The 24,988-nt window shown below is 46.5% G+C and overlaps 1 protein-coding gene across 1 annotated transcript in view; it reads left to right on the top strand.

Annotated features, from left to right (window-relative positions):
* The window catches only part of ext1c (exostoses (multiple) 1c), a 92,569-nt gene that overhangs the window by 51,459 nt on the left and 16,122 nt on the right, over window positions 1–24,988 (top strand). The window lies entirely within an intron of this gene.

Below are 24,988 nucleotides of genomic sequence, written 5' to 3'. Positions count from 1 at the left end.
TTAAGAACAACCTAGTGCTTTAGAAAATAGGTATAAAGAGAAAAACACAACATAATATGTGAATAAATATACAGAATAAAAGTACAGTGCTGCACATCACGGTGTCTGCGCTCGGCTACAATTACAAACCAGAGAGTAAACGTGAGTTTTGAGTAGATACTTGAATGAGTGAAGAGACCGGGCGGCTCTAATGTGAACAGGTGGACGGTTCCACAGGCAGAATGCAGCCGCAGAGTCCAAGTCTGGGTCTGAGAACTTTCAGAACCATCTGAAGAAGGTGCCAAACCATTTACAGCATTAAAACAAGTCATGGAATTTAAAAAAAATGACAATAATAATAGTTTATGTATATATAATAGAACATTTATCATGGGAAAGCAAATAGATAAATCTTCCTGTATACATTCTAGTCCTTAAAGCGGTCCCAGGGCTTCTGCAGTGAAATCATCCAATCATAACCAGCTTTTCACACTTTTCTGGTAAACTCACAGGAATATTGACGAGCTGTCACACATCAAGAGACAGAAAGGAGGGTGGGACACAAACACACTGTACACTTTCAACCATTTCTACAGACAGAAAACCACAAAAGAATTGAAGCAGGGGTGTCAAACATAAGGCCTGTGGGCCAAACTGGGCCACAAGAGCTTCCAATCCTGTCCAACAAGCCACCAAGTCAATTGTTAAAATTTCAGAGTTTTTTTTTTTTTTTTTTTTCCTCAAATGTGTTTAACATCCCCGGTTCAGAGGACCTTCTCTCACACCGAGACAGAAGGATCGACTCCAGAATCATGACGAGCCTTCGGATCATTTCCCTCCGCTCGGCGGTGAGCTTCAGCCCCTCGTTCAGCTTCTTACCCCCGTTTCCAGGTTTCCGGGTTCGGTCTGAAGGCTCGTGTGGTTTTCAGCCACAGCAGGTTTCGCCGGCCGGCGGTACAGTAACCGGCCTGCACCGAGCAGCAGACAGGCACCGTTAGCGATCAGCTGGAGATCACACCGCAGCGTTTAGCAGCTAATGAGGCACATGTTCCCCCGGGAGAGGGCACAGGCCAAAAACACAGGATCTTCTAGATGACCAGAAACAAGACTCCAAGCAAGTACTGATCATGGATGAGCTTCCTGTGATGCAAAAAAAGCAACTTTCAAGAGAAAACACATCAATTTTCTGTTTTTCATTTCATGTTTATTCAACAAAGTTTGAAGTTTTTGTTTGTTTAAACGTCAGAAACATTAACAACCATGCAGTTTTCATGTTGTTTTCAGCCACTAGTGGGTGCCGATGTTTGTTTTTTTAAGGAAACCTAGCTGAAATCTATTATAGTGTCATTTGCCAACGCAATCCGCCCCCTGCTGGAGTCCTGCAGTAATTACAACTAAATGTGCAGTTCATTTTAAGACAAAAACATGAGAAGTATGTGGAATAAGAGGTTGACTTGCCTAATTTCAGGCCATATTTCGGCTATACGCTGCCTACGATGAGTTTCTCTTCACGTGGAGAGCTGAGATCGTTCTGTTCCAGCTCACCGATTTCCCCCCACAGAACAAAGAGTTCGGCTGTCAGATCTCACGTGCTGAGGTTTGGTTGATTTTGGCGGCTGAATTCTTGTGATTTGACGGCCTTCCTGTCGGAGCGCGCAGCCGAAGAGCGCCGACGTTCTCGATAAAGAGGGCCTTTCAGCTGAAGATGATGGCCTGCAGTCTGGGAGCACAAATCGTTACTCTGTGACATGAGAAAAATCTTTCTTCTCTCCAGTTCCCAAAGCCACGTCTGCTGTTGGACTACCTCTGAAAGCACCATTTATTTGTCTGCTTCGCAGTTATTCTACACTTTATCCGAGTGGAGAATGAGCCCGGTGAACATACAGATGGATGAGGGGTTTTTTTCTTTCTTTTTTTTCCCGGGTTTTTCCTTGAAATATCACGTAAGCCTTTAGATCTGGCCTGCAACAGTTATAACTGGTAATTACGGTTTCTTTATATTTTGACAAAAGCTGACTTATTTTGCCATCTGCTTGTTTGGAATTATGACCCTTGGGTTATTCTTCTAGCTTATCAATAAAACCTTCCTCTTTTCAGTCAGATCTTCCATGAATGCTTCACCTGAAATCACACAACCTCAGACCACCCTTACAGACTTTCAAGAGCTGTGTCGCCACCAGAAAATGGTCTGTTTCGGCAAAATGGTCAAAAGTTTGCAATCATTTCTGAATTTTCAATTCCGGGGCCTGAGAAAGCCCTAAAGTGGATGTGTTCGCTTCAAAAAAGAGAGAAAATCATCAACAAGCGGAGAGCTTTGTGATGTGACGCTTTCAAGGCTGCTCGCCGCGCGGCGCCTCAGTGAATCGGGGGGAAGATGAGCGAGTACAGTGCGCCGTTTACCGGAGCCCAGAGAACGAACGGGAGATCTCAGCTTTAAGCAAGACGTACCACGTAGATGGATTTCAGCTTCATAATGACTGCTGGAAACCTGTAATGCTGTAGCTACTAATTCAATGCCCTCCACGGTGCGGAGTGGTCCCTTCTTTCACTCAACGCTCATTCTGCAGCGATGGACCGAAATGCACGGTCTCCTGCGCGCCGGCGGAGCTAATGTGCTGCTATTCTCAGTGTGTCTTTGGTGGGTATGAGAGCATATGGTTGTGAGTCCACCAGGCCCGGAGCATGTCTGGGGATGCGACCTTTTGTTGTCCTTGAGGAGACAACGGCTTCGCTCACAGCTTCAAAGGCAGACTGATTGTGTGGCACCTGCTGCCGGCTGTAACCTTTCCTGTTCCCCCGCGCGACGCACGTGACGCCGCCTGCAACCGTCGACAAAAGAGTCCGGCACCAATTTACATTCCCGCTTTCAACCCGGTGCCAAGTCCAGCTGGTGGGCCGGCTTCACGGCCGACCAAAAGGTAAAGTTAAGGCTGTTATTACCGAAGCACCTGCAGCGTTTCCTTGAAGTCGCGCTGTAAACAAACGAGGTGGATTTACCGGATAACGTTTCTGTCGCTCCTCACCTGCTCTTTTGCTCCATCAAACATCAATCGCTGCACAGCAAAGCTGGGAACAGTGATTGAGACTGACTGAATGTTCATGTTAGCCAGGTAGCGTTAGCACGGTTAGCACGATTTAGCCCCATACAGCAAGTACGATGAAATTGATTCAGTGTCCTGTGGTTAGCTTTGCATTTGTTTGATATGTTTCTCTTTTGAAATCCTTCATGTCTTAAAAGTGTGTTTTAATGAGGCTTACATTAACCATGGTAAATGATCAGTTATACCATCATTATGAGAAAATGAGCAATTACTATGGAATGATTTTCCAGTCATCTTTAACGCCGCTGCTCAGAGGAAAAGAGGTCTTTCCGGGCTGCTTTAGAAGATGGAAGAAACTAAGAGTATACCCACTTCTCCAGGGACCACCACACCACCGGGTAACGATCCCTCAGCTGAGAATCACAGATTTAAAACACTCAGCAGAAGAGAGCAGAAAGCAGTCGCTGCCAGTAGCTTCATGTGTTCGAGTCGAGCTGCTTCTTACTTAAAGAAAGACACGCTGTATTTACATGTGGAGTCAGAGCTGGACCAGGAGGACAGGTTCAGGAGACGTGTTGTCGCCGTGGACACGTTCAGGGCTGCTTCAGTGAAGCCGGAAGGTTTCTGGCTCCACGCCTCTGAACAATGTTGCTTTTATTTGTGACTCATAAGTTAATCATCCAAACACAATTAATTTCACCAATTTAGACGCCAGTTTTTTTTTGTCCTGCCAGAACTAAGTTTGCCTTTTAGCTTCAAGTCGAGCTGCTGCTCTTCGATGCGGTTCGGGCGTCTGATTGTCTTCTTTGGCCGGAGGTCGGCCAGACGCAGCCCACAGGATGAGCTCTGAGGTCTTCCCAGGACTCTCGGGATCGACTCTATCTCCTCGGGCTCGGGGTCGTCTGGATGGAATAAGACGGGGAGAAAACCTGTGATGTGCCGTGAATGGACGAGAAGAGCCGACTCGATGGGAAAAGCGCTGCCGCCAAACTGTTTGGAGCTACGGATGGATCTGGTGCTCCGGTGTTGGTTGTTCTGGCTGTTTCCCTGACGGAGCAGTTTGAGCACCTCAGCATGGGGAATCGAACTGGCAACCTTCAATCTGAGAGATGACAACCTTACCACGAGTGACTCCACATCTCCAGAGGATAGAGAGGAAGAAACGTAGGATGTAAATGTGAGAAGTTAGCCGTGAAGAGGAAGACAGAAATATCCCAGAGAAGAAAGGAAACAGAACTTTCACATTTTGGAAGATTCCCGCTTTGAATTCGCTTGCCAGGCATTAGCTGGGACTGATCGCTCCTGCTCTCACGTTTGCCCAATAAATTTCATGCTGGAGCTGAAGACCGATTAGTCTGACTGAGCATGAAGACTGGGAGCCGCTACCTTTTAGCGGTTTATGCTAAGCTAATATAACTGTGTCCTCGCTCCAGTTCCAGACTCTTTTAACTTTATTTAACTTTTCAACAAAGTGAAGGCACAGCGCTTTTTACAACTTTAGCATTAGTCAAATAAAGATATTAGATTTTAGTTTTTGGGGAAAGGAAAATTAAAACTGTGACGAATAGTTATGAGTTATCAGAGATACACACACACACATACCGTAAGGTCATATGCTCCCTGAGTGAACTGTGTAGTCAAGGATTATAACGGCGTGTGTGTGTGTGTTAAGTTGTGATTTAGATCAATGTGTGTGGTTGATAGAGCCTCATGTAGTAAAACAGACACGTGCACATACCTACCGATGTTACACACACACACACACACACATCGGCTTCACTAACAGGAGTGAAGCAACATGAAAGATTGACGGATGAAAGAAAAATCAAAGTTCAAATCAGCTGCTTTGCAGGTTTGACAGGAAATCTGCAGGTTCTGTGAAGTCTGGACCCGAAGAGACACGAACTGAGTTTCATGATGAAAACAAACAAGGGACCCTACATGCCAACACCGTTTTCAAAACTTAGCCTTGTAAACGAGAAACCTTTCTGAAATGAAAAGCCATCAAAATGAAGCGTTGTGTAAACCGGGCCGTTGGACACACTGCACACACACTCCTGATGTTCACTGTAGCGCTCTGGACTGAGAAGCTTGTCGGACGGCGGCCTCTGCTCGGCTCACGCCGGGCTCCTCTTCAGAAGCCTCGACCCCCCTCGGCCCCCCTCTGCTCCCGGAGCCCACAGGTGATCACCTCCCAGCCTGTTGTCTGCTCCTGAAATGTTGCCCACATGCATAATCCAATGACCGTGAACACAGAGGCCTCTTAATTATTCATCTCTGGACATTTTTGTAACCGTGAGATACAGCGAGCCTGGAGAGGAAGCAGGGTCGGGGTCGGTACAAGATGAGACCATTGACATCCAGAACTCACAGAGAAGGTCGGATTTAATGGACTATTCTGGAATTTCTTTGAAATGAATCATTTAAAATTTACCAGAAATGAAGATTTACAATCAGTTGAGGGGTGAGGTATATCCAGGGTGTGATTTAATCTAGTCTGCAGATCCCCCATTCTGCTTAATTACCTAAACCACGGGAGGGATAAAATATATCTTCTCAATGTGACGATTGAAGAAAAACATGTCAAATGGATGGATTTAACGTCAAAGTAAACAGAGCTGTCAGCCTTGTGGCATAGAAATGAAACTCATCTGATTAACCCCAAACCGGGGAGGTCAAACTGATTTCAGTTCAGAGTCCACATGCATGGCAGTTTTGTCCTGAATCGGCCATAAATTTGAACTCTAAAGTTTTCCTTTGTCATGGTGCAGAATATATGAGAAGAAAATGTCGATATTTTCACAAAACACAGTTAACTATGATAAATGACTACAATTTCAACAAAAATACAGTTTTAAAGAAACCCTCTGGTGCATTACGGTGAACTGTCCTCAAAACTTCTCATCTAGTCTCTAGTTTCGTTCTGCATATTTTTCCAAACTCCCCCTGACAGCATGATTTGAGGCTAACGCTAGCTCGCTACCTTCCATGTCAGCTTCACTGGTATCTCAGCTCAGGTCTCAGTGTTGTGTCGTGTCGTCTTATTACAAAGAAATCTGTCAAAAAAAAAAAATCAGTGTTTTCTTAGAAATGTTCACATTTTGCTTGGTGATTTGGCGGGCCGTGTCGGAGCCTCTTGCTGACCAGTTTCGGCCCACAGGCCTTATGTTTGCACACACAAAAGTTGGTAAATCCACAGTTTTGGAGCCCTGTAGATACACGTATTAATAAAGTTTTGACTTGACTTTCTGACGCACTGAAACACTGCCTGGTGAAGTAACAGACCTTGACGTGGCCGTGGCGCTCCTCGTGTTGTGTACACATGGATTTGGGGCGTGGAGACGATCTGGAACGTTCCGTAGCATATAACTTTCACCGCCGTCCGTTTTTACCCGGGTGTAGAGGCATTTCTTCCCTCTCGAATCGAACCTCTGCGGCTGCGTGAGCGCTGAACAGCACAGGGTACTACCTCTCGTATTTTGTGGCCTGAATAAACTCTCCTGGGAGTTTCTTTGGGAGAGATCGCGGCTGTCCTCAGAGCATGAAGAATTAGTGTTTGAAATACAAACTGCTTGGAGCTGCAGGACCTGAGCCACAAAGAGAAAGATAATCCTCCACACTAGAGATGGGAAAGAAAAAAAAAAAAAAAAAAAACCTCCGCACAGGTTCTTATGTAGATTACTTGAGTATTTTAGGGATTTAATCAGGAGCGGGCCACGCTGCGGTGTCTCTTCTTTTTGTGGGAGCTCACTAATCTGTGAGATCTGCACACTGCATCAGTCACTTCTGCAGGTACAAACAGCCAGAGACAAACGAGTGTGAGCTCTCACACGCACACACACACACACACACACACACACACGGGGAAATATGGAGATGCGCCGGCGTCCGTTCACGTGCGGCTCCCCGGGGTGGCGTCAGCGCCCTGACTGATGGAAACACGGTGGCGGCGGCGGCGGCGGCGGTGTCAACGCCATAAAACAAAGGCAGCGGTGGAGATGAGCTGCCAGCCGTCGCTCCAGTGATGGATTCCACCGGCGCAACATTCGCCAGCCGCCGAAAACAGAGCGTTTAGTCTCCCCGCCGCTCTTCCGTCTTCCCTCTCTGCTCCCTTAATTCTCCCACTTCTGCCTGGTTGCGGCGCTCCCTCCATCATCCCTCCCTTTTTATTTGTCTTTTGCAATTCCGCTCATCTTGCTGTACAACGCTTTCCTCTCTTCCCTGTCCTACTTCGTGCTTTTATTTACAGTGCCGGGTGCCCTTCAGCCATCTCCAGCCATCTGAACGGCTCCTGTTTATGACCCATAGAAAAGTGAAGCATCTGTTCTTCTTCTCTCATCCCGGCCGCTCCGTCTCTCCGTCGTCGGTCTTCCTTTCTTCCCCGCTCCACTTGTCTGCACACGTCTGCCGAAAAGCCGTCTCGGACTGTCTTCTGTCCGTTCAATATCCTTCACAGGTGAAAGGGTCAGAGCCGGCCCCAATATCCTCCCCGAAGCCCCTCCCGAAAAAAACGAGGCTGTGCGCATCTCGCAGAAATCTTACAGGAGGTGAAACCTGTCAGGCGGAGGAACGCTGGCTTCATTTTAATAGAAATGTGCTCCGGCTTTAGCCGTGGAAGGTCATTTAAAGTTTTCACCATCCTGGATTGGAAACACGTTTGTTGTTATTTTCTAGTTTACCCAGCCGGGGTTGACGCTGGCGGTCCAGACAGGCAGATCTCTCCGGAGTAACGGCGTTCGCCGACAGATCCGTGTTGAGCTGCGCTGGATCATGACTCACAGTTTTGCGAAGTTATTAGGCGCACAATGCTCGCTCGATGAAATATGCAAAACCCCCTAAACCGTGGGACTATTAATAGAGGAGGAAATATCACAGAGACAGATTATGTTCACAGTCGGGAGTCTCAGAAGAGAATCTCCAGCAGTCCAACTCAACAATGCCTCACAGAATCCACCACTCTGGAAATGCTGGTTTTTACACTGACCTGGCAACCCGGGCCTCCTAATCCTGCCCCCCCCCCCCCCCCTTTGGGTGTTTGGGTCCAGCATGTTAAGCAGGCTGAAGCTAACTATTCAGGGTCGGTACCGGGCTGGAATTGAACACCGATCGGGCGCTGAAAATGATCGGTTATCGGCAGGTTTCATGGGTCTGACTTTACTGTATCGTCATCGACGTGGTGAAATCACAGCGTGTGATCAGGAGGGAGGAGGTGGAGAGACGTCCAGCCTCAGTCTGCTGATTGGAGCCTGTTTAGGCAATGTTTTCAGGTGAAAATGCAAAACTTCTGTCGTCTCTTTACATGAGAACACTGAAAATGCAACTTTTTGAGAACGCCTCATATTGAGACAGTCCATACTCTACTGGACTTGGCAGTTTTAGAGTTGACAGCCACCATAATAACAGTCCGTACGAATGCCCGTGTTCTCCCATCGTTAACGTTTACAGCGTACTGAGGAAGATAAGGCATTAAGCCAAGTCGAGTTGAGGAATGAAAGTGAATCAAATCAGCGAGAAGCTTTAAAAGAGGTGAAGAAATGAAGAAATATTGATCTGTACTTCTAATTTTTATTTTCAGCGTTACGGCATCTGTTATAGTCTGAGGTTCTCGGTTTGCTGGGAAAGTTTCCAAACACAAATGAATCTATTTAGCAGGACTGGCATTCAATCACTGGTTTGGAGGAGTCGATCCCACTTATTTGACCGTGAAGGTTCACGATAAACTGTATGAATAGAGGCTCTATTTAGGGATGGCTTCATAAAATACAGCCGTCGACTGTTTTATGCTTCGTCATAAAGCGTAAGGTCATGGCTGTTTGAAGTCCTAAATGTGATCCAGTTTTTATTTTTGGATAACGATCGTGAAGGTGGAACATTTTCAGGAGTTAGTGGAGATTTACCTGAACCTTTAAACTGAGTATGTGTACATACATGTCCTTTATGGTCGCTATTTCTGCTTTGTGGAGGCATGAAAGAGCGATTTCACACACATACACACACACACACACACACACACACACCGATGATCCGATGGGCTCTTCAAGTGCAAACTTTCCCTCTTGTCAGACTTGAAAAGGAGCGGCGACATGACAGCCGTACCTTTTGTTGCCCCACCTGTGCATGGGCGTTTCAGCCCCTGCTATTAGTGCAGCTGCTCGTCTGTGTGCAGCGGCGTTTGTTCGCAGCTAAAATAGCTTTAATGACGGTGTGTTTGACACTCCGTCCTCAGAAGCTGCTCTGTTCCTCCTGATGTAATGTCTGTTGTCGACTGAGGGGCTTAAAGACCCAGAGGTGGTCCTGCACTGACTGTGGTGCAGTGTGTGTGTGTGTGTGTGTGTGTGTGAGACAAAGTGTGTGTCATGTTGTTAACAGCCTTGTGAGTCAGGTGCCAGTTGGCTTGTCGCATTACAAGCTCCAAAATGTGGTTATTTTCAGGCGATCGGGATACAAACAGAGCGTTTGTTGGCTCCTACTCCAGCTACAGTACACAACTAATCACACTTTAAAAACACATGCGTCTGTTTATTTGTCATGCACATAATGCGCTATTTGCTCCTGGGGCAACAGGAGGTCTATACCCCGCTGCATATCCCCACTTTACCTTTATATTTTCCTGCAGGATAAGATGAAATTTATTTCCCCTGCATTGTCATTAGAGCAAAATTCACCAGCTGGAAAAAGCACATAAAATAAATGTATACGTCCCACAATTAAAAGGAACTATCTGTTTTGCATTTTCAATGATTAAAAACCCAAATTCTCTAAAATAAAAAGCAAAAGGAAGCAGAAAGGGAAGAAGAGTTTGTTGCAAACTAATATGTGTATGGATTTGTTTAGTTAAATGTCAAGAAAATCTTACCATACTTATTGTTTTCCATTTGGTAACGATGTTTCAAGGGAAAATTAATCATTCAGAAAAGTTCCACATTTACATGACAATATTTTGAGAATTATGTCCGTTTCCATGGAAACAGCAGAGGCACGGAAAACAATATAACAAACACATCAGGATAATTTCAGTTAATGTTATTGTCCATCTACTGAGCATGTGCAGAGCAACTATTGACGAATGCGAGTGCCGCACCAATGATTCAGAAAAGTGGTGTTTTCCGCCGTTTCCATGGAGACAGAGTCCGAGCGTTTTCAAAAAGCAGCATTTTCAGTGACTCCGAGCACCAATGACCCCAAAACGCAATGATAGTTTAGCTTTTTCACTTGAAAACGTCCTGTAAATGGTTCGAATTTAAGCTTCATACTGTTTCCAGTTTGGTGTAATAATGCAATATTTGAAACTCAGTGAGATATTTCTCTAAATAAATATGCATATTTTTTTTTTCAGTGCTTCAACACTGAAGTGGCCCTCCAATGAGACAATAAAACGCATTGGTATTCACAAAGTCACTCTCACCTCATCGCACTGCCATGCTTCAAAACGAGTAGTTTAATTAGAGTTGAATTCTGGAAAACCGCACACACTGATAGAAGAGACGCTTGTTCTTCCATATTTACATAAACAGTTCTATTTATCTTTATGTACTGAGAACATGGAATCCAGAAAAGACTTTAACATAATTCTCAACACTGATTGCATTCATTTGAAGTGACCAAAACTCGTTTCCATGACAACGTTTTCAAGTGAGCAGAAGGAAAATCAGAAGGAGTTTCCACTGTGTTCCAGGTTTCCGTTCACACGACAACGGTGCTCAGAGCCACTGAAAACACGCCTACCAAGGTGGAACTTTTCCACGATGCGCTGACTCCGTCTCCATGGAAACGGGCAAAGGCTTGGGATCCGTCTCCATGGAAACGACAGAAAAGCTACTGCTGTGCACGCGCCCCACTGCAGCAGTAAACAGTTCACAAAACACAAAAACAATCGTGTGAATGAGGCCCGGATCTGTATTTATAACTTCTTGAGATGACAGTAGTTTGCATCATTGATTCTGTGTATTGCTGAACCACATATAGGATTTATAGTGCAGCAGTGAACAATATATATAGCATGACGTGATTGTTTTATCTGAAACAGCCTTAAAATTCCACAAAATGGCAGCAAATTTTAAAAAAGGTATTTTTTTTTTTACATAGATTACGTGTTGTGTGATATTCTTTCATCCCCCCTTCTGCTTGTATCACAAATCGTACCGAACAATCACAAATGCACAGTGTTTCCTCACATCTGTGAGAATGGCTGATTTTATTTTCAGCGTGCGGCGGAGGAACGGCGAGGGGGGAGGAAGCTGTCATTGATGTGTAAATTCACTATAAATAATTCCTCTCCTGTCTCACCCAAAAGACGTGTTCGCCGCTGCGTCTGCCTCCTCTCTCCTTTCCTCCCCCCTCCCCGCTATCCGTCTCCGCCGGGATCATTGCTTATGGAGCGCGGTAATGAGAGGATCTGTGTTTTTTTTTTCCGGGGACCTTTCCGTCACCGCGTCACTCCGGGACGGGCACCGTCCGACGGTGATGGAAAAGGAAGGCGGGGTCGCGGCCCAGGCGCTCGCTTCACCGTGAGGAAGAGTCCTCGCCGCGCTCGACTCCGTATTTATAGGCAGAAAACCTGATTTGGGATCAGTCACGCTCGACTAGCGGCAGACACCTCGTGCACGGCGGGGGGGGGGGGTCGGGAAGCAGACAGTCAGTCGGCTTCGGCTTGTTCGCTCCTTCTATCTCCTGGAAGATAAAGTGCGCACGCTGAGTTTTATTTCCAGTCTCCGTCGACTCGCTCCGACTCTCTGTTCTTATGCCTCAATTTAAACTCCGGCTTTGCCTCAGAAACAGTCATACCGTCCCGGACTGCTTTCACCGTTAAGTTCAGTTTATTATCTTAAAACAAAATGAACAAACTTTACTCTTTCCTTAAATTGACTGTGAACGGAATGAAGTTTTCATTGGAAATAAGTTGAAATAAATCCACGGCGCTCGCTGGGATATTCAAACTTTTGGAGCGTGGATAGTTTATCCTGTTAAGGGGCTCTGGGGCAAAAGTTTTTCTTTGAATCTTCAGCTAAATAAAGCCCTCTTATGTTGGAGTTTGACATTTCAACACGACCCTGTCCTTAAATTAGAAGCTCCGGCCTGTAACCTCAGTTTGGGTTAAAAGACTAAACACAGCGGGGGGAAAGCTAGTTTGACTCAATCTGCCTTTAATTTAATTACTTATGAGTTTCCAGCTTGTTTATTTTATGTGTAAGCACAAACCAGAGGGTATAGATTAAATATCTCACGTATATCCGACCCTAAACCCATCCTCCAGAGGCTGCGTAGAAACTGAAATATAGCTTTTATGATCATGACTGGATTTTTCATTTTTTCAGTTAGTCTTGGTTACTTCGTTTAACTTGCTCTTTCATTTTACAGCCCAAATGCTTCCAGTATTAATAGTCTATTGCTGAGGATCCAGACTTCTCAGATACCGCAGATCCATATCCTTGGATCTTAAGTTGACTGATGATATTATGGAAATAATGCTATTAGCATTCTCAAAATGTGACAAATTTTGGTACAAAAAGCCAACTTTATGACTCTTAAATGCATTCAGTGGTAGAAGAGTGTGGGGCCTGCGCAGCAGGGTTAACAGAGTTTGCATGTTCTCTCTGCAGACGTCGGTTCTCTCCATTGTTTTGAGTTCCCTGTCGACGTGACGGTCTTTCCGTTTGCCCCGTGATGGGCTGGAGTTCTGTTCCGAGAGACTTTCAGCAGAGCGTCGCCTTGAGTCCGCGTTGGCTCACTTCGCAGGGTCATTTACCAAGTCGCCAGAGCGCCGCTTCCCCCGGCGCCTCGCCTCTCCCTGTGATCCTTTACGTTCGCTCTAATGTTTACCGTGTTACGCCGACACCTCCGGCTCCCTCACATCATCCCTCCATCTGTCTTTTCCTCGTCCTTCCCCCAAGTTCTCCCCGTATCCTCACTCACCTCAGCAGCTGGGAGGATCTCTCTCTCTCTCTCTCTCTCTCTCCCCCTCTCTCTCTCTCCGTACAGAGGAAAGCAGGCCACCGCCGTTCTGTTCCCGTGCTGCTGTGCTTTTAGCCTAATGGACAGACATCTGTGCTCCCATTTCTATATTTAACTAACAAGCTCACATGATGAAGTTTGTCACACCCCCCCTCTGACCGCTGACTTCAGGAGCGCCGCACTGACTTTTGTATTTTCAGTTTTTTTTTTTTTTGGAGGGGAAGCTTTTTACCAAGACAGCTTTTTTTATTTAATAATTTTACCTCGGAAAACATGACAAACATGGGTTTATGTAAAATTAAAGCTACATTAAACAGATTTAGCAGAAAGCACTTTGATAAGCCGAGCTGGAACTGCTTAAAAAATAGTATTTAATGCAGCCTTAATCTGCATAAAACCACAATTCTCTTATTAAATGATGCAAGAGTAAAAATAAATAAATAAATAAATAACTGTCCATTTATAAAGCTAAAAAAAATATATATTTTTTTTCTACTCAGGAACTTTGACAACAAAAACACATTTATATATTGCTTATGCGAGCATGCATGTGTGAGTCAGTGCGGTGTGTGTGTGTGTGTGTGTGTGTGTGTGTCTGCTCTGGATTGAGGTATAAGTAACAGCGTTAAGGGATGAGCCCATGGTGGGTCATGCCCACACAGATTAGAGAGCTTAGTCCTCCCGTCTCGGTGTAATTAATGAGAGACGGAGGAAAAGAAAAGGATAAAGACAAAGCAACAGAGAGGGGTGGGGGTGGGGGTCCTGGAGGGGGGGCAGCGGACGTTCAGACAGAGGAACAGCCTGAGCAGAGGAGGGAGGAGTGTAATCGCTGCTAAATGTATTCCAGTTTATCTGACATGCCTGGTCGGCTCACTCCAGAAACTTCTGTTTGAGGTTCCTGGAGATATGAGTTACCTTTATGATTTATATAAATATATGATTTATTGCAATGGTGAGAACAATTTGTGTAAAACAAAAAACAAGGCCAGTCTCTGTGCAGCATCATTCAAAGAGCTTTTCATAAAGGACAATATTAAAGAAATCAAAATAGATTTAAAAGTAAACTTGAAGCTAAAAATAACCCAACAAAGAGCGAAAGAAAAAAGAGTCTAAACAGGAGAACGCCGCCGCGCAGCGCAGGATGCGGATAAACAGCCCGATTCAAACGTGTATGAAGGGAAATGAGGGGCGGAGGGGAGCGGTGGACGGTGGACGGACGGGGCTTTATGGTGTCGGTTTCACTGCTGACAGGTCGACCCGCCGGGCCCCTGAGCGAAGCCCGTCACCCTGAAACGCTCCCATGGTGCAGCGCGGCGGCTGCGCTCTGCTGCCTGTGGAGGAAGGCTGCTGCCTAACAGGATGCGCCAGAAATGTAAAAAAACAAACCTTTAAAGACCAGGAGGATGAAGCAAAATCAGCTGGAATGTGATGATCAGATCAGACAACAGGTCAGATACAGTTAACATTTACTAGTATAGCAGGATTGACGGGGTTAAATGTACGTTTAACTTGCTACCTCATGTCCCACGGTTAGAAACCTTTACCACACTCAGTACCGTGCGTTCAGAGTGATGATGAATTCGCCGTCTCCTCGCGGACGGCTCCCCCAGCGACGGCTTCAAGCCGGTGCCAGTGCACCTCATTACGCTGCTTTAAAGTATTTTCATATTTATTTTAGTACCCGGTCAGACCTGCAGCCCCCGAAGATCCAATTTCATGCATGAGGGAGCTGTGTTGGAAGTGCAGCAACGGAGGTGAGCTGGGGGCCCGCCGGCAGCCGGGCGTCAGCCGATCCCGACGCCGACAACCTCGCCAGGGATGTTTGTACAGTTACTGTTAATTCAGAAGTTGAACGTGGGAGAGCTGGTGCTCGTGTAAATGACGGTGTTCATTTATTAAAGTCGCCGGGGGAGGAAAGTCTCTGACGTGAGTGAATAATGGATGATTTCTCTCAAAGAAACTGGGTTAGACGATACTTTTAACACGACTTTTAGGGCGCAGGGGTCAAACACGCTTCAATCCCAGATGGTGACATCCTGTTTGGGACAGTTGCATCCAAAATATCAGGATATAAGTAGAGTAGCGGCACGTCATTCGGCTACCAATCCGGAAGAGCAATGTTCAGATTTACATTTTATGTTGGTAAATGTGAATACATGCACCCATAAAGTGCATCATGGAAACCTTCAGCACTTCTTTTTCACCGCACAAGTCCTGATTCTGCTTTCTTGAAAGTAGCAGCTGATGTTTCCACAAAAAAATACCAAAACCAGGACGCTCGAAACCTATCTCGTCAGACAGGATGCTGATGTCGACTTCAGTTCATAGCACCAATTACAACCCCGTCCTCTCACAGCGCTTCCAGATAACATATAAGGGGGGAAAACAGCACGAGCAAGCAAAAAAAGGACGGAGCGGGGTCCGTGTAAACACACCAACTGATTCAGAGGGAGCGATTTATCCAAATGCTTGAGGGAGAGGGGGGGGAAAAAAACCCTCCCCGTGTTTCGCTTAGCTTTCTCAGCATTAATGACTCTGGGTAACTGAGAAAGACAAAGCGGCGTGGCAGAAAATCCATTAGCGAGTCTGCTGCGAGATAGAAAAGAGACACAGAGGAACGGTGGCTTTTGATACTGCGAGGGCGGCGGCGGCGGCGGCGGCCTCGGGAATCGGCCCGGCGCTGCTGTGAGAGAGTGCAGACGGCTGGCAGTTAGCCTGCGTGTCAAAGCCCCGCCGGATGACTAATATCTGAAGCTCTCCTGTGGCACTGGAGTGTGTGAGTGTGTGTGAGTTTGTCTCGGTGGGTGAGGAATGGAGGGGGAGGGCAAAGAGACAGAAAGTGGAAAAAAGATTTTGGGGATTGCGGTGGCGCTCTCACACGGCGAAAATGTTGACAGAAAGGCCATTAAGCTTCAATCCGCAGCCAGAAAAATGGAGTTCTCCCGCTTCTCGTCGCAATATTGGATTTTGCTTTCTTTCCTTTCTTGAGGAGTGGAAGGAGTCGGGAAGTTTTTTAGATGATTTTTCATTTTTCCTCACCTGTGACTTTCAACTGTCCGCAGTGTGTGATGATATTTTTAGCTAGCTGGTGTTGTGGCGGAGTGTTTCGAGTCAACTTTTGATTAAAAAAGTTGCTAATTAAAACATAACGGCTCCAGTCAAACCGAACCAAACTGGGCAAATATTTGGCGCTACGCTTCGTAACCGTGAGCGTTTCTGGATGTTCTCGTATCGCTTCACTCCCTCCGGCGGCGAGCGGCAGAATCCCGGCGGGACGGATAAAGTTCACAATCTGATGCCGTTTCAGTTACTCCTCGCCGCAGCTGCTCGTGTTACTTCCCGGCGATTCCTCCTGAGCAACGCCTCCGTTTGACGCGTCGGGCTCGCCGGGATCGGCGCAGAAGATGCAAAGGGCTCAATATTTCTGAATTTCATGCTTGTTGGTGTGGTTGCAGCGGCGCTGCGGCTCTGCCCGTTTCCACCCTCCTCCGTCATCCCCGGCGCCGAATTGGCTTTCACAGTACGATCAAGGGAAATTTCAGTCCGCCGGCGAAGGAAATGAGAAAACAGAGAAGGAATCAAACGCGGGGATTGAGCCGACTTGGCTTATCCGTCCATCTGCCGTTAAGACGGGGAGGTAGCGGCGTGTCCGTGAAGGACGGCTCCCTCCGCGGCAGATGTGGGCTGGGATTAAACATCTGGACGCACCTTCTGAAAACACATCGTGCTGAGAGAAGAAGAAAGGTTAAAGGGCGACACATTTTCAGTATATGTCCATAACCTAAGACAACGTGCATCGAGCACAAAATGAAACAAGACCTCTCTCTCCATCCCTTTCTCAGCCTCTCTCATGTCCACACTGGCGTCGCTCGTTTGTCTCGTTGACTGAATTCAGTTTGGCTTCTCGGGGCTTTTGTGGTCCAAATAATGCTTTTGCCGAAGCGTCCTGCCGCAGCGATCCGTCTGCTCCCGCCTCCGTCTGATGGCGTGTTTAGTGTAAGTTATAGCCGAGCGGCTGACCTACAGCCTGCGGACGGACCGTGCTCGGCCCGGCCGGCCCTCCCTTCCTGATTCAGCTGCCTGCACGTTTCTGAATGACTGAGCAGCTCGCGGCGCTGCACACAGATTTTTAAGGATTCGGAAGAGTTTACTAGAAGCCGCTTGATTGCGCTGGATTTTTATATGCATGAGGCTGTCAGGGACATACAGGAGAGAGAGAAGATTTAATTTTAGCTTCACTGAGATAAGGTTTGTTTCTGGGATTGGGCCATTTTTTCCTTCGAATGCGTAGTTAAAGCCAAAAACTCTCCATTCAATGAGAAGGTTTCCAAAATGAAAACCACCTCCATACCATTATACTCTATTGTAGCTGCAGTAATATCATTTCAGCCTGTTTATTTCATGCATTTATTTAGATTTATTTATAGCAGGTTCAACATACAACCCAATTCCACCATTTCAGTGAGATGAACTGGTGAAATACTGCCACCATAACCTATAGGTTTACACTTGGAAAGCTTTTCCTTATTGTGATGTTGAGTTTAAGTTTCGAAACACTCTGGTTTTTGACCCTCAGGCCACATGTTGGACTCCCCGGACTTGGAAAACGCCTGTGGCGGACAGAGTGCTAATGAGCACAGACACAGCTGAGTCCAGTGTGTATATATAGATATTTAAATCCAGTGTTTCATCTGAGGTCCCCGAGAGCCGTCCGCCCTCTAACCTGCTCTCTTGTCCATTTAATGAATTAAATCTGAGGTTTCCAACCTATTTTCCTGATTGCTCCTAAGAAAGGCCGTGAGAGGACACACACACACACACACACACACACACGCACACACACACACTGAATGTCGCTTCGGAATAGAAACAAACAGCAGCTCCAGACATTTGCTCGAGATTCCATAAAGTGTCTTATTATATTTTCCACAGGCAAAGCCACGGGCCACCCCCTGTCATCTCCCGCAGACCCCCGCTGCTTCGAATCACAGTTAAAGGCCCGAAGCAACTTTGGAAAATATCCGTCTGAGGGCCTGTTTACACAATAACATCTTCCAGTGAAAACTGAATATTTTCATTGTTTTGGGGTTCAGAGCTGCTGAAAGTGCTTTTTTTTTTTTGTGTTTAATATTTATACTGTGTGTATGTGTGTGTGGTTTCATTACAAAAAGAAGCAGCATTACGAACTCGCGGCCCAATGTGGAAACTACGTTGTTTCTTGTTTCTGCAGAACTTTCTGAAAGGAGAATGCAAAGCGGTGCGTTTTTACTTGAAGCATTGTGTAAACGGTGTGAAGCGAAGCTTTAGTGAAGCTGAAAGTTGTTGTTCTCAGTAAAAGTTGTGAAGTTCTCCACACTGTGGGAGCGCTCCTCCAGCCTCAAACAGCCTCAGGCTCTGGGCATTAATGCATTTGGGCCAAGTCCAACTTTCACCGCCGTGCAGCAGGTGCATAATTCCAAGCAACTTTAATTTATATACAAACCTTTCACAGACAGAAAATTACCAAACGCTTTAGAATAAAACAGATGCAAATATAAAGAGACATTAAAATGCGATGAATAAGAAGAGTGGACTCATTACAGCCGGCCTAAATTCACAAACATAAAACACATCGCCTGTTTCTGTGCAACGGCTCCCCCGTCCGACATAAAGGAAGGAGCGGAGTCCGGCCTGCTCCTCCAGCCTGACCCGGCTCGGCCTCCTGGCTGTAATAAGTAAATAATGATGCTTCCTCTGTAGTGAAGCCCGCGGCCTCCCTCGCTCCCAGAAAGGATGCACCAATTACTGCTGCGGAGTGTGGTCGCTGCAGTTTTCATGAGGCTCTCCACCGGCGGAGGTTCGCTCGCTATCGCTCGGGCTCATCCTGCATGTTCGCACGTCTGACCTTTTACACGTTTCTCCCGCTTCGGCTGCTCGATGGAATACAGTACAGCAGGACAGTCAGGAGGAAGAAAATCAGAAACATATCCAAGGAATCACTGAGCTTTTTAAGAACAGTGGATACAAAGCCGCAGCTGAGATATCGCTGGTGCTGCCATGACAGCTAGCGAGCTAGCATAAGCTAGCATTAGCCTCGAAGCCGCGCTGTCAGGAGGAATTAGTAAAAACATGCAGAAAGAAGCAGCTGGAGGTGGAAGTTTTCAGCACATTTCACTGTATTTTACACCAGAAGCTTTCATTAAAACTGGCTTCACATTGAGACTGTAGTCATTTTCTGCACTGATTGTTTGGCTTTGTGAAAAAAATAGACATTTTAATCATGTATACTGAGCACCAAACCAAAGGAAAAGTGTAACGTTTAAATTAAAAGGTTATTATGACACTATTTTACTTGTTGAAACCGGGCTGTATGTGGCACCTTAATTTAATTTATGAAAGGATTAAATCGTAGTAACGACCCGGCGGTATGGCTGAGAGCATCAAACAGCAGCCGGGCGCTTCGCGGCGTGCCGGTAACGGCGGTTCAGACTCACGGCCCCGCCGAGCGCTCTGACATTACCGAGACAGCGGCCTCTGCCATTCCGCTCTCATTGCGCTCAATGAGGTGTGCGTGAGGATGAGGAGTATCGACAGCGGCCTGTTAGCGCCTTGGCAGCTAATCCATAGCCTCTGTCAGCCGCACACTTGTGTCGGTGCGCGCAAAAACACGCGGCCGGCGGCGCCGCGCTCGCCCCTATCGACGCCCGACCTTTACAGGAAGCGCGGCGAAGATCAACCGGCCGGGAGCCGCCGTCAATCACCGGGCCTCCGGCGCCGCCGTCCCCCGGCCCCTCCGCTCTCACTCGGTCAATATTCATCAGGGAGCGGCGGGGAGCGGGGGGGAGCGGGGGGGAGCGGCGGGGAGCGGCGGGGAGCGGTGGGGTGCAGGGGAAGCTGTTTGGTTTATCGCAGGAATAAATAGAAGCGGACAAAATAGTGTCGGAGCTCGCAGAAAAACAAGTGAGACAAGGGACACGTGAGGGAAATGATAGGGTGAGGGGGGCAGATTTGCTTATCAGGCAGCAGGAAGCGCACGGGAAAAAAACACGTGCACAAACACACTCTCACACACACACACACACACACACACACACACAGTCGGCAACTCCAAGCGGTGCCATCTTAGTAAACACAGCTCGGATGATTTGGGAATCACACCGAGCCCAGAGCCTCGACTCGAAGAGAGAAAGTCCCTGCTGCGCACGCCGTGTGTGTGTGTGTGTGTGTGTGTGTGTGTGTGTGTGAGGGATACACTGGGCGGGTGTTAGAAACTCTGCGGCCTGTTTCTCTATTTGTGTCTCAGACTGCAGCTTTCCAGAGAAACACTGAAGACGTCAGGACTGAATCTGTGGAGCGACTCGGCGATGGACTCCTCCGGTCCTCCTGCCTCCATATTGGATCATTAATATTTAACTGCGGCTCCTCTGGGAGGGTGGAGGGTGGAGGGGGACGAGCACAGAAACAAAAGATGGGATAGCACACACACACACACACACACACACACACACAGAGGTGTGAGTGCACACACACAATCAGAATCTTTCATTACCGACCGTAAACACTCCACGTGCAATCAAGAGCGTGCAGATGAGATGGAAACGCAGGCCGCCGCCGCCGCCGCGTCACAAGATGTGAAGCGCAACAACTTCATGAAGGCTGAAAAAAAACAAAAACACTCACCTCAGCGCTGAAACGAATAATGATTCAAAGTTTGATTAAACGCCCGACCGGGCTGCGCGTTCACGCACGCCGCCGCCGCCACCTGATGCAGAGGAACTGCTAGCAAACAGGCTGCTGCAGCATCAGCATGCGGCCGGCGTCGCTCGCCGCGCCATCTGATAGAATGGAAGTCCAATATTTACTCTGCTGTTAGCTCATTTTCGAGGATCCGCAAACTCCTCTGTGGAAACGACCTCGGAGCGAGCGGCGCGTCCTTCTCTCGCCGCCGCCGCCGCCGTTATGTAACCCATTGTGAGCAGAACCGTGTTAATTACAGCAGATTTAAATGTCAGGTTATGCTTCTGTTTTATGCAGCTCCGGACATCTTTTTTAGACTTAACTAGAGAACATCATAGAATATTTATTATTTACTCTATTTTATATTTGAAAGGGAAATAGTTCATAACTTATTTGATCGAGATTTTTAAGGATTTTAAAGACACCAAATGCAGGATGTTCCCTTCTTATATTTTTGTCTTTTCTTTTTCTATTTTCTATTTCTTTTTAAACTTTTTTCCCTTTGCTTAATGTATGATATGTCTGATGACTTATCTAAACTATATGGTCACTGTATTTGCTCAAAATTGATTAATTTCAATAGATTTTAACAGCATTTTCCATATTTATGTGATGAAGACGGGTTGAATTCATCAAATAAGCTGCGGTTATGCTGTGATGCTGAACAAATGAGTGGAACAGGTTCACCACCTGCAGATGGTTATATACTTTAAGACGTCATCTAACCTTTAAAGCACGTCTCCAATAATGCTTTTTATCACTTAAGAATCCTAATAATATGAAATCCCCGCTGTCGTGTTCATTCACTAGTGCTGCGGCGCTCTCGCTTCCTACACACACTGCATTCATTAACCTTCCCCTCATCGTAGTACAGTTGGAGGTGTGTGTGTGTGTGTGTGTGTGTGTGTGTGTGTTACATGAAGTCAATTAGAGCATCGCCGCTTCAACATGCAGCGGAGTGTCGAGTGCTGCGTTCTCTGTGCCCAATATGAAATGACACACACACACACGAACGCACAGCGAGTCGCTGTTATTTAGCCGCGTTGCCGATGAGCCAGAACGCAGACACACACACACACTCACACACACACACACACACACACACACACACTGACTCACTCGTTCACTCATACATATATGCAAAGACTCAGTTTATTCTTTTAATACGGTGACAACTTAATGGTGATTTGTTTCCAAAGGTCTTCAACTGAAGTAACAACTGGTCTAAAATATATTCATATAATGGAGCATAAGAATACTGGTAGAGTTTGCCTCAGAATTCATTGTAAAGCAGCAGGAAATAAGGAAATCACAAGAAATAGAAAATAACTTTCCTGGCAAAATAAGTTCAATGATTTCAAAAGCTGCAAATAAACTTTAAAAAAAAAAAACTTGTAACCTCTGGGCCCAAACAGCATCAATAATATCTTTAGAAATAATAATATAAAAAAACCATAAAAGATGTTGGAATAACCCATAAAAAAGACGACATGTATGCCGTGAGAGTTGGGGGACACGTTTCTGTTTCTCCGCCACTTTAAAAGCTCTGATCTGAATCATGGCGGACGTTTTCCTCCAGCAGATATTCCTAATGAGGCTCTTTCATTCCATTCAGCTGCGTCGTCGCCGCGGACGCAATCAGACTGACTAATGCCACTTTGTGCATGTGGGCCTGGGATCCAGAAAATGACTATTTTCATATTCAACTAATCTGTCATATCTTTCTTCTCTCCTTTTTTTGCCAGTACTTTTTGTAATACTGGGGAAATGGCCACGTTTGAAGGGATTTTCCTCAAATATCTAAATTGGTCTTGAGAATTGCAGCTGTTTTCTGTTGAAGGACAGTCTTTTTTTTTGGAACTATTGCTTCAGCTGCAGTAGTGGATTTTTTTTAAAATATTGTCCAGATCTGGAATAAACCGTACAAGAGGAACCGGCTAAAGCTTCATGAACACTTGATGTTTCAGTAAAAATTAATGCAATGATGCCTTGCAGATGAGATAAAATACTTTGCGTGCAGAAACTAAAAGCTTTAAATTAGCACCTGTTACCAAATGATGCGCAGGAATTCAGAATTCAGCTCTGCTTTGACTTAAAGAAGTCCAGTTCTGCGGCTGTATTATCAGATTGAGCTTATTGAGGAGCCCACCAAGCTGTTATTGTCTTGAAGAATTCAGTAATTATGAGAGTGCGGCGCTTATTCCAATCACGATAGTAACCTTTAAGAACTTTCAGCATAGGTGAGACGCATAAACCCAACTTTTTACGACCGGCCAAAAGGGTGAGCCTCCATAAATTCTGCCTCGACCGCAGCTGATGAATTTCGAGCGGAGCAATTAGCAGGAGCGGCGTGCGGCGCGTGGCGCGTGGCGTGCACGGCTCCGTCTCTGATTGAGCCGCACGCTGTCTGGAGTCTGTATGACAGCAAACAACACACCAGCGCTCAAAGGGAAGACGCACAAACAGAGGGCGCGCCGGAGGAAGGAGAGCGAGTCGAGGAGGCGCGCAGCAGGCCGGCTCGTTTGTTGTTGGAAACAAAGTGCTTTTAAATGATTTACTTGTTCCCTGCGTCTAAGTACATTCCCTCATTAAAGAGCAGCAGCCGCTTCGCCAGACTGCTGGATTTTTGCAGACGGACCAGCTTGCATGCAGCAACACACACACACACACACACTCACATGCACGGACACACAAACAGCAGGCCCGCAGACAGAAATGGGTCAGACCGAGCAGCTCAGGCTCACTACGTCTGAAACATGCAAAGGGCCCCTGCTGGTTTACATTAGATGCTATGGAGGCAGACACACACACACACACACACACACACACAATCGCACAACTCCTACAATATTAATGCGTCCGCGCACAATATATTTACAGGAGGAGAAGTAAATATAGTCACTTTTCGAGGCACTGCACATTCTCAGTGACACATTTATTTATTCTCTTTGCCCGGACCTGTTAATACAGCGAGGCGCTCAGCATCTCCACTGGTGCAATCTACAAATTCATTGACTCATGCATAGCTAAATGCATGGGATTTTTTTTTTTTTTTTGAGTAAATCCCGAGCTTGGAACAAGATTTGGACACAAATCCCTCAGAAATACATTGTGTAAATCTCTTTAACTGTCGTGACGGGTGTTTTCTCGTCTCAAATGTACATCAGTGCTGCACGGAGGAGATTAACGGCCCGTTGAGCTTCAAGAGGAAACACGAAACTTTTGGAAGGTTCGTGTAAAACGGCCGTCGCTTCTCAGAACGGGAAACTTTTCTGAGGCGATGAGCGTCGCCGTGTGAACGAGGCTCCTCATCTCACACTCACTCCATCAACAGGTGGAGGAATATCAACAGCGAACGCCAGACAAGGCTGCCTTTCACAGTGTGCGTGTGTGTTTTTAATACACAGCGCTCTCCGAGGTCCAGCAGTCTCGTCCATTCAGACGTCGCGTCCCGGAGTTCGGCCCTGCTGACCGACGCCAACATCAGCAGACTGCGTCTCATCACCACCGGAGGGTTCAATAAATGAGCGAGCAGATTAATGGCGGCCTCCTCAGAAAGGGAACAAACAGAGAGCGGGACGGGAGGAGGCGGCGTGGGGGGAGTGGCAGAGGAGCGATGGGACGAGGAGGAGGAGGAGAAGGCGAACTTTCCCTTAAGAGGCTGCTTGTTTCCTCGTCTGTTTACTCCTCTGGGCGCTTCTTCACCACGAGACCGTTACTCCGAATGAAGGAGGGCATTGATGCAGCGGTTTCCATCTCATTTTCTTTCTCTTTCTTTCTTTTTTTTTTGTGGAGCACGAGTATGAAATATGAGAGGAAAGTGGTGCGCCTCATCTGGGTGACGTACGGCGGCAAACGCACAATTTCTCGGCTGTCTTAAGTCTCCAGCACAAATCAATACCGAGCAGAGATTAGGGTGTATTTGCTCATGAGCGCAGTGATTCATAGTTTTTCCCAACATACAGTAGCTTTCTGTACCGGTGCCAACATGTCTGCCGAGGGGAGATTTAAGACGGCAAATAACCGGAGCCATTATAGCTAAATAACATAAATGGAAAGCCACAAAAATCCGGCTTTACTTCATGTGTGACAGATGTTAAATACGATAAGTGAGAATGAATGTGTGCTGCAGCAAAAAGCCTGTTTAATACACTTGTTTGCAAACTTTCAGTTGTTTGAGTAGATTTTCGCAATTAATTCATTTTTCTTTCTTTTTCCTTTTTCTTTTTGCAAAAATAAATATACACAACATCTGATCTGTTGTGCTCCACACACACACACACACACACACACACACACAC

Source organism: Salarias fasciatus, chromosome 22 (assembly GCF_902148845.1).
Source record: "Salarias fasciatus chromosome 22, fSalaFa1.1, whole genome shotgun sequence".
Taxonomy (NCBI): Eukaryota; Metazoa; Chordata; class Actinopteri; order Blenniiformes; family Blenniidae; genus Salarias; species Salarias fasciatus.
This window is presented reverse-complemented; position numbering and strand designations above follow the sequence as displayed.